Genomic DNA, 8,596 nt, shown 5'->3' with positions numbered 1-8,596 from the left:
CGGGGACTAGTAGGACGCAGTGGACGAAGCTACAGACGGTACAAAATACAGCACTCAGGACAGCGACAGGATGCCTCCTGATGACACCAGAACACCACCTCCACGATGAGGCAAAAATGCTCCCAACTAGGGAGCACAACACGATACTCTGCAAGCAGTTTCTTGTTCGGAGCGACAGATATGGCCACCCAAATAGACAGCTGCTTGCAGAGGAGCCCTCGCCGAGGCACGTCACGAGGCATCTATATGAACTGACGGACGAAGTTCAGAGGTTCATTAAGCAACCTCTGGACCCGTCAGCCCATAGACAGGCCCTGAACGGCATTCACAGGGACGCAGTCTCGAGTTATGTAGACTCAAGACCTGTGAATGCCGTTCTAGGCACACAAACACCGGACATCGACATGACGGAGCTCCATCTGCCTCGGGAGACCAGAACTACAATAGCCCAACTTCGCTCTGGCTACTGCAGCAGGCTAAATTCCTACCTGTCTAGGTTAAATGCGGATGTGCCGAACGAATGTCCGGCATGCGGAGAGACCCCACACGACTCGAAACATCTCTTCGCATGCCCGGGAAACCCCACAACCCTAACGGCGTCGTCCCTATGGACTGACCTCATAGAGGCTGCACGCTTCTTGGGGCTGCCGTTAGTGGAACTCGACGACAACGACTGAGATATCAGCCGATCTGGGCGGGGTTGTTGTAGCCGCTACAACAACAACAACAACAATCCGCCATTTTGAATTTGAAATTACTAGTGTTCGCCCAGCGGTTGAACTTCAACCGCTAAAATTAAGGATAGTTTANGTTTGCTTAAAATTGTACCACTTTTCGGCTTTTGACAAGGGGTTTTAAAAAACTGCCCACTGTGCTGCGATTTCACTGAATAATCTTGATAAATTGAAGCCAATACTGCTCTGTCGCAAGTGTAAGAGAGAAAAGATCGTACGGGACGTCAAATCGACAAAGAGTGGATTAGCCACCTTTGTTTCGTTGCATCGTGGGCGATATTCACGATGGAGAGAAAGAGAAATTGAGGTCCTTAAGGCGGATTCATCGTTACAGTTCAGAACTTTTCTTCCATGTGGTTGTTGTTATGTTTTTCTCTCTGGGAAAGCAACTGAGAAAAGTTTTGAACGCTTTTAAGTTGTGAACTCAGCTTCAACTTTAGTTCAGGACTAGAACGTCAAATCTGCCTTTAGCTATATGACATCATTATTTAAATCTTACGACTGCAGTGATGAATTTATATTTTTCACTTTTAGAGGAAAAACTCGATTGTTGGTCCGAACACATAACGCGTGCAAGAAAGAACACTTAAGAGTAGAACTCCACAACAAGGCGTTGTGAATTTTGGCTCTCAGGCCGTATTATAAATCTTATAACTGAATTGAACGCCAAAAGCCTGAAAAGCTTATTTTGAGTTGTACTCTAACCATGATAAAAACATAACAAGGTAAAACCATTGAGAAGCAATCTGACGTTTGCCAGCGATATAAGTTAAAAATGCAAAACTCAAAATCACACTCACATTCTCATTTTCAATCTCAAACAACAACAATTGTGTACAATTTAATTTTTTTATTTTTAACTATATGATTTTAAAATGCTGGAAACACGAAGTCGTAAAACAATGATTTATTATGTACCTACAATGAATGGCAGTGCGAGTTTTATGAACTTCAGTGAAATCCCATCTTCACCAAAAGCATCAGACCTAATACCCTCAGAACTTCGCCTTCGCTAACTCCCTCAAATTGAAGTTCCTTTTCAATGTTACTCTGAGTCCGACAGGTACGCGAGGTTTGAGGAGCAGTATTACTTTTCCCAGAAGAGGAGAAATAATCATTTAAAACATTAGCATCTAAGCCACAATCTGGTTTCAAACTTCCATGGACCTTTAGACTTTTTAAGTTGCACCACAGCCTGTCTTATGATAGCAGTTGCTTTATTGCGAGTACTTTTATATCATTAACAGCTCGAACCGTACGGAGAGGAACATGAATATTGAATAAACTAGTTAAATTTGTATTTAAGAAGGTAAATTTTTTGTCCACAGTATCACAGAACCAACAATCATCTCAACTAACTCTTGACACGTCATTAGACAGCTCATTAACATGAATAGACTTATAATCACGACACATGAACATGGCACTAACAGAAGGACGATTAAAAAACACATTTACAGTACAAAAAATTAAGTCATGATCAGATACAAAAACTATTTGGTCAAATTTAAAAACATGATTAAGGCTAGAGGCGATAAAGTAGTCCAGTAGACTAGGATTTGAGTTATTGGAAAATCTCGTTGGTAAAAGTTTGTTCACTTTTACTAATCCAGAAGTAGATAAATGTTCACGTAATTTAACAGCATAGGAATCATACAGTAGGAGATTCACATTAAAATCACCACAAATAACATAAAATTCATAGTCAATTAAATACATAGACATTTCAGCAAAAAACGAGTCCAAGAAATTACCTTTATGGGGATTATAAACGTACGACACTAATATACTTGTTATACCATCTGAGAAATCGATATAGAAATTTAAATGCCGGTTTATACGCAAAAATACTTAATGAATAATATTTATAATTTATATTATATTTTTAGCACTAAATTTGTATTTATATGAAAATAATAAAATCTAAACACCGAAATCATCTGGCCGCCCGCGTTTTCAAAGATTACATTCCAATAAAATTTTGTCCAGGTATTAAACAAATGAGTTAAACCTATTAAAATTTTTTACAATTTTACAAGTATTAAATTTTTGGTATGGAAAAGTTTCTATAAACTAATAGCATTGGTTACTAAAAACTTCCACGATTCATTATTTCACTATACGTATAAGCAAAATAGGAAAAAAGACACATGCACGAAAAATACCAGTTTTAGTACATTTATAAAAACGTGGCAACCATAACTGAGCGCGACGCACTATTACCACGACAAAATGAGACTGTGTAGTTTCAACTGTCCCGCTCTGCATCCGTTTTGCACTAGTTAAGAGATAGTTCTGATTAATATAGTTCGGAACTAGCGTTTTGTCAGACTGTCTCAAAATTTTAATGCAGGGAACATGCTTGATACAATTGGTTGCTACCAAGGCTGTACGGGTTCAATCCCCATCAGGCGGAACATGAAATTTAAGATTTTATTTAATTTTTATTTTTTTCTTAATTATGAAAAGCCGTGCAGCGTGCCCAACCCTGTATAATTTAATGTCTGACATCTGTAAGGGAAGTCAGTTGTATGCAACATTCCTTATTCCGCACCTGATTTTGCCGTAAATAAGATTTACATAAGCCCTTAAAATAAGGCCTTACATGGAGTATACTTTCCTTATAATAAGGCTTATATATCAAAGAAAATAAGCTTTATATAAGGCGCAAATTTTTTGGAGGGTAGATAAGAAAAAGATTTTTCACTGTAAGTATAGAGATAGATAAAGGAACAGTAGGGATTTGAGAAGAGATAACATAAAAAAAGTCATAAGCTGCCAGCCGCAATCCGTTCGACATCACCTTTGTTGCAAACTTTTAACGCATCTCCCTTTGACTGAACGTACCGCGAATTGAGAAGACCGACGACAAGTGCATCTATTTTTTAAGCTGCAAGGCAAACTGAAAAGTCTCGCGGTTACTTCTAGAATTACTCTCATGAATTCGCTCATCAATGTCACGTCCAATGTCCCGAAGAGTGATTCCCCTCTTTTTCGCCTTGTAAAACTTTGTCAGCGCCATGAAGAGTTGTGGCTGATCGCTCGAGGGGACGAACTTAACTATTACTGGCGTATTATTGGTATTTGCGTTGCTTTTGGGAACGCGAAAGGCTGCGCGAATGGGAAGAGTATTCAGTTGAACCACAGTGTACAAATTTGATGTGGATGAGACATCCCGTTGATTTTTAATAATTTTTTTGCTGACGACTCTAGCCATTTTTTTCCATCTAACAAAACACTAACGCATAATTTATATGGAGAAAAATGCCTAAAGCCGTCAACAAAAAAATTATTTAAAATCAATGCGATTTCTCAGCCACTTCAAATGTGTACATTGTTATACTAAAATTCAATGTGCTATAAAACTGACTTGTGGGCTAAGTAACACGTGACGTGAGTCTTTTGTAACCAAATCAGTCACGAACGAGTATTTAAAGTAAAACATTTTTTTTTTATTTACCAAAATAATTAAGCTAAAAGCATGTTCACATTATCGTAATCATTATCATCATCATTATCGGCTCATTTGCAGGGTACGAAAATAAACTGCACAAAACAATTCCCGTTTGCTCATCGATCATCATATCATTTGTGGTTTTGTACAGTTTTGTACATAGTCAGAAACAAATTGTAAGATTCACCGTCATTTTCCCCAACGAGAAACGTTTGCTTTTCGTTTGTGACAATTGTACCATAGGGTACGTTTTATATGTATGCAAACGTTTCAATTACGTGAAAAATATTTTTTTCCGTAAATTTTCATATCCAATTCAATTTAAAAACACATACTACATACATACATATATTTTTCTCTGCACGATTAATTTCGTTTGTTGTTTCGTCTGTAACTACTAAACTACTGTAGTGTACTATCGCAAAGTGAACTCAGCCGTTTTGTTTTCGTATTGTACCGAACTGTTGAAGTAATAAACGAACGATAGTAACGTACAATATAGTTTATTTGCGTACACTGCTCATTTGTAATTTATAACAAATCATGCTGAAATCAACTAATTTCGCTTTGTAAAATCGGTCAATAAATAAAATAGAAATTAAATAATTTATCATAAATCAAGAACCATATGAAGAAAAAAAGATTTTTAATTTATTTTAGCCCCCACTGTTGAGGCAATTTTAAAAAAGACCTAAAGTTATGCAACAATTTGTTTTTTGAAATCAAGTACAAATCACACAGTCGTACGTTCACGTGTTATAAAAATTATGAAAGAAAATGTGAACGTACGTGGTTTATGTGAAGTAATTTGGTCGAAACAAAGTAATTTATGTTTAATGTGAATATAGAGTAGCTACTACCCCAAGTAAATTAAACGCAAAGATATACCATTTTGTTGGTAAAGTGTTGCTGTTTGGAAAGCCCATGGACAAGACAGTCGACCGAAGGGTAATGCTATACGTTTTAGTATTTTCTTCGTTCTGATTATATAACTACACCAAATGGTAATATTTGAGCTGTCACAATGGATTGTTCTATTAATCTTATAGTGAAATTGCTCTCCATTAATTCACATTCGTTTACCCAAACATCTTATTTACAGAGGTGTAGACCAACTACTCGCAAAAATAAAGCATTGAAATTGCTTATCGGATTGTGAAACCAATCAATTAAGATTTCAGTTTCTGTTGGCCAGTAGGGCATCAGTGAAAGCTTAAATGCAATTGAAATGGCTGAACTATGTGTAAGTATGTAAGGACTGATTTCGAAAAACTAATATTTCAATTTAAGTTGAGATACGTAAGCCTGTATTCTCCATTCAGCTAAGTCTCTTACTTATGGTTCCATAGTTGGCGACTTTATTATCGTGGTGATGTCCTGCTGCTAATGTCGGCTGTACTTNATACGTAAGCCTGTATTCTCCATTCAGCTAAGTCTCTTACTTATGGTTCCATAGTAGGCGACTTTATTATCGTGGTGATGTCCTGCTGCTAATGTCGGCTGTACTTAACCACCTGATCTTCATTCTGACCAGAAGAATTTAGCATCATGGCAAGCAAGATAATTCTTTAAACACCGCTTATTAGCCGATCTAGATGTTTCCGGTTTTTCTTAAGAATTCCTCATTCTCATTCTTTTGGCTGTTTAGAATTTAGACAGCCTATGTGGTCATGAGTGTTTTTCGTTTCAGTTTTGTAATTAGGCATCTAAATAGATGGTAAATAAATTGTTATTTTCCAAGGATGAAAATTTCGATCAAAATTCTGCTTTCAAAGTCGTGGCTGCCAGCCGTATCGGATCAGAATCTTGTGATCTACACAGGCAATCTCGGCATCTCCAAAGGCAAAAATTGGCTACAACTAGTTATTTTGTTGCCGCATATACGTTTTTTCAGTGCACTTCTACAACATTCGCATTCGCATGTTAAAATTAATGCGGAAGCGAATATTCGCAACAACCCTGGTCTGAACCCGTCGACCGGGACACTTACCACCGAAATTAGAAATGAACATACAAGTGAATATGGTTCTAAAATATTCCTTATAAATACAGTTGCTTTGGTTCCAGCGTTGCATTATTTTGAAGTAATTTCTAATATTATAAGCAAGGTAGTTTTTTGGCACAATCCGTAGAGCTGAATAGTTCATGATGATGAACGTGATCATGAAATGCACAAGTTTATCTTGACTGTTCCACATATCGCACAATGCGCTTCATGAAAACAAGAATATAATTTAGGTAGGCTATTTTAAGTGAAGCCATTCTAAAAGGCTAACCCAATACGTGCTGAAAGATCCACATCTCTGCATGCTTTCTAGAAGAATTTTTCTTAATACAATTTCCGCGAATATATTTAAATATACATATGTTTATATCATTTAGAACTACAAATGAAATTAAATAAGCGTTTTAAGTCTCAGTAAAACATATTTGATATGAACCTTAAATAAATTCCTTAAAATGAAGAAAAAGAACAGCTTTGAAAGCACTGGTAGAGAAGCAGAAGCCCCTCCATACAAAGAAGAAAGGAGAAAGGCGTGCCTTTCAGACAGGTCTTTGGGAAGAGATTTTAGCTCCTGAAATTATCTACTATGTAGTGCAGATGCCAGATCGAAATAAACACGATTCGAATCGCAATAAAAATAATCGATGCTGGATGAAATTGGCAAAAATTAAATCGATCTTCCAATACCGATTCATATATTTGATCAAATAACGTCTTTTACTTAATTTTTCTAAAGAAACAATCTACGGGGATCTGACCCAACTATTGCTGTAATTTTTAAAGCATACATCGTTACCTAAATGTGAAAAGGTGAAAAGTCCATTGTTTTTTAGTTATGCAGGAGGGGCGAAATATAGATGTAGTTTCGCATTATCTGTCGTTTTGCATCAAAAACTGAACTGACCTTTAGGTAGCGTAGTACATTTTTTCATAACGGATCCAATATCCAGACTTATTCAAAAGCTATCAAGTAGGTAATAATGCGTAAATGCTTTGAAAAAACCAAACATAATTAAAAAAAAATTATGCCAATGTATCTAATGCGTTTCTTTTTCACTTATGTGCAGCATTATGCCACTTTGCGATGTTTCAAGAACTGCACTAATGAATATTTTTATGAACGTAATGCCCAACATTGTCATTAAAATTTTTGTCATTTATTGCCTAGTGGAAATTTATTTAACCCTACTTAAGGAAATGCTTATTTTTTTTATCACAAATGAGAAAACATTGTATGTTTTACTTCGAAACTAACCACTATTTTAAAAAGTGTATATGTAATGCAATGGAGCTTACGTATATACAGGGGCGTACCCAGGAATATATTTTAGGGGGGGATTTTATATTTCTGAATATATATCACCGGAAAATACTGAAAATTTGCTTCAGATAATACGCTCTTTAAAATACATTCATGCAAGTTTTATGTACAGTATGTAATAAATAAATAAACGTTTTAAAATCCATAAACTGCACTTTATTTACATAAGATTAACAGAACTCAAACACTTTTAACCGACTTCAAAAAAAGAGGAGGTTATCAATACGCCGGAATACATAACTTTTGACCACGTGAACCGATTTCAATAATCCTTTTTTTATTGGAAAGATGGTACCTCAAGGGTCAATATGAGTGTTTTTACTCTCTAGAAAATAATTCATGCAACCTCACCTACGCGGTTTTGCATTTTCTTGATACGCGGTTTTGTACTTTAAACGACGATATGTAGATTTGTTTGCAATACGGACGCTTTTTAGTTTTTTTTTGGTTTCGCTAACACTATATTTACTCTTTTTAGAAAAGATTTACTGCAAAACTGCATACGTACTCAATTTTTTTCCAAAACGAGTAATTACACACATTTTATGAAATTTTGCAAAAAGTTTGGAGTTTTTTGGAGTTTTTGTTGTAGTATTAGCAATAATTTTATATAGCATTATTTCCAAGAGGCTTCGAGGAGCCCTTTAGTCGGAGGAGATAGAGATGCAGGTCACTTTGGTCTTTGCTTTCTCAAGTTAGAAAGGTGAGAGTTGTCCCATTATTTTTTTGTACCAGCTTCCAATTCAAATTTCACGGATCGAATCGGAATTAAAATATCGACAAAAAATCTAATCGGAAGGGCTCGATTAATCGATATTCGATTTAATCGATTTAAAGACGGCATCTATGTAGTATTTATGAACCCTCAGGCGCGTACCTGTTGAGGAACTTGTGTTTTTTTAGCATTTGCCTTAAGATAAAAAACAAGATTTTAACCAAATAAGCTAAAGAGAAATAAGGTAAATTAACCAGATACTTCAACTGCTAGAGTAAACGCTTCGTAAAGATTAACCGTTTTTTTCATAGCAAAATCTGCCAAAAAAGAAATGGTTTTCTGCATTGACTTAAATTAAAAAAAAAAT

Source organism: Rhagoletis zephyria, unplaced genomic scaffold, assembly GCF_001687245.7.
Source record: "Rhagoletis zephyria isolate East Lansing unplaced genomic scaffold, Rhagoletis_zephyria_1.1 Rzeph_scaffold_01348, whole genome shotgun sequence".
Classification (NCBI taxonomy): domain Eukaryota; kingdom Metazoa; phylum Arthropoda; class Insecta; order Diptera; family Tephritidae; genus Rhagoletis; species Rhagoletis zephyria.
Note: the sequence above shows the minus strand (reverse complement) of the source record.